We start from the raw sequence: 1,697 nt of genomic DNA, 5'->3' as shown, positions 1-1,697 counted from the left end.
CCTTCTTTCGTTTGCCTGAATATTACTAGAGTGTAATTAGAATTACTTAGAGTGATTCATCATAATAGTCCATGTGGATACGATACTCGGTTACTTAATTTGTGCTACAATTGCACCGTGTTAGTTGCGGTAATTTGTTGCTAATAATTTAGTGATCAACTTTTTGGCGCCGTTGCCGGGGACTGTTTAGAATTGACTTTAATATTTCTAATTAGACTTAAGCATTATTTCAGGTGTTATAAGTTTATTTTTTTTTATTATTTTTTCTAGTTTTTTAAAATTTCTATTTTTGTTTGTTGTCTCAGGCGTGTATGATCACGAGATCCAAAGGAACGGAACATCTAGTGCCTTTGAACTTGGAAATCGAAAAGCAGTACAAAAGAGACAACCGCGAAAAGAAGAAGCAAGCAATGGCAGAGCAACAGAATAACATGGACCTTGAAACTCTTGTGCGAACCGTGACACACCTTCAGAGGCAGCTAGACGAAGAGAGAGAGCGCAACCGGACTCCTCCACCAGAGCCACCACTGAATCACATGTATCAGCCTCGGGTTGATCAATTTCAAGGAGGCAGATGGGGACCAACTGTGCAGGCTACCACGTTCGAGCTGAAGCCGAGATTGATAAACATGGTGCAAGCTGAACAGTTTAGTGGAATGGCTTCCGAAAACCCGCATGCTCACATTACTCAGTTTCTAGATATCTGCGACACTATTAAGCAGAATGGAGTGCCACCAGATGCCATCAGAATGAAGATGTTTGGATTCTCTCTCAGGGACAGAGCGAAGGAGTGGTTCAAGAGTTTGGACAGAGGTGCTATTACTGGATGGGAGGATTTGTGTAGAGCTTTCCTGGCAAAATACTTTCCTGCTTCTAAAGCTCAGAAAATCATTGCGGAGATTTCTCACTTTTCCCAGCTAGGAGATGAGACCATTCATGATGCCTGGGAAAGATTTCGTGAGCTGCTCAGGAACTGTCCACAACATGGTTTCACGGAGGATCAGCAAATCATTCACTTTTATAATGGTTTGACTGGTCTAACAAAAAGTATGGTGGATGCTACTGCAGGTGGATGTCTTCTCCATAGAAATACAAGGGAGGCTTATCGTGTGATAGAAGAGATGGCCTCCAATAGTTATCAATGGCCGAATGACAGAAATTCTACCGGAAGAATTGCAGCTGTGCATGAGGAGAGAGATGATTTTAAGGAGAAATATGAAGCTCTTCAAAAGCAGTATGAGTTGGAGAGAAAAGCATTGCTAGCTAAAATTCCTCAACAGCCGAGTTTATCTGATGTGTCACAATTTGAAGATGCTAATTATGTCCAGCAGCAGTACCAATTCAATAGACCAAACTATCAGGGGCATCAGAGCGGAAATCCACCGTATCATCCTAATAATAGGAATCATCCAAATTTTTCCTATTCAAATCCCAACAGTGTTGTGCAGCCTCCACCTGGGTTTTCTGTGTCTAGTGGAGGAGTAATCAATGAGCCAAAGAAAGATTCAATGGAGGAAATGATGAAGCAAGTATTGGTGAAGGTCACTGGGATGGAGACAAATTCGGCAAACATGGGGACCAAAATCTCCAACATGGAGCAAAACTTTTCAGCGTTGTCTAAGCAGGTGCAGATGTTGGAGATTCAAGTTGGTTAGATGGCTAACTAAGCAGCTGCACAGCACAAGCCAGGCCAATTT

The 1,697-nt window shown here is 42.1% G+C and overlaps 1 non-coding gene across 1 annotated transcript; it reads right to left on the bottom strand.

Moving 5' to 3' along the window:
- Window positions 1–884: 884 nt before the first annotated feature.
- On the bottom strand, window positions 885–991 carry LOC130996490 (small nucleolar RNA R71). The gene has a single exon (XR_009092659.1). It is a non-coding gene; the product is annotated as a small nucleolar RNA R71 (small nucleolar RNA).
- Between the last annotated feature and the right edge of the window lie 706 nt (window positions 992–1,697).

Source organism: Salvia miltiorrhiza, chromosome 7, assembly GCF_028751815.1.
Source record: "Salvia miltiorrhiza cultivar Shanhuang (shh) chromosome 7, IMPLAD_Smil_shh, whole genome shotgun sequence".
Taxonomy (NCBI): Eukaryota; Viridiplantae; Streptophyta; class Magnoliopsida; order Lamiales; family Lamiaceae; genus Salvia; species Salvia miltiorrhiza.
The sequence above is the reverse complement of the archived record's forward strand: the minus strand, read 5'-3'. Positions and strand labels throughout refer to the sequence as shown.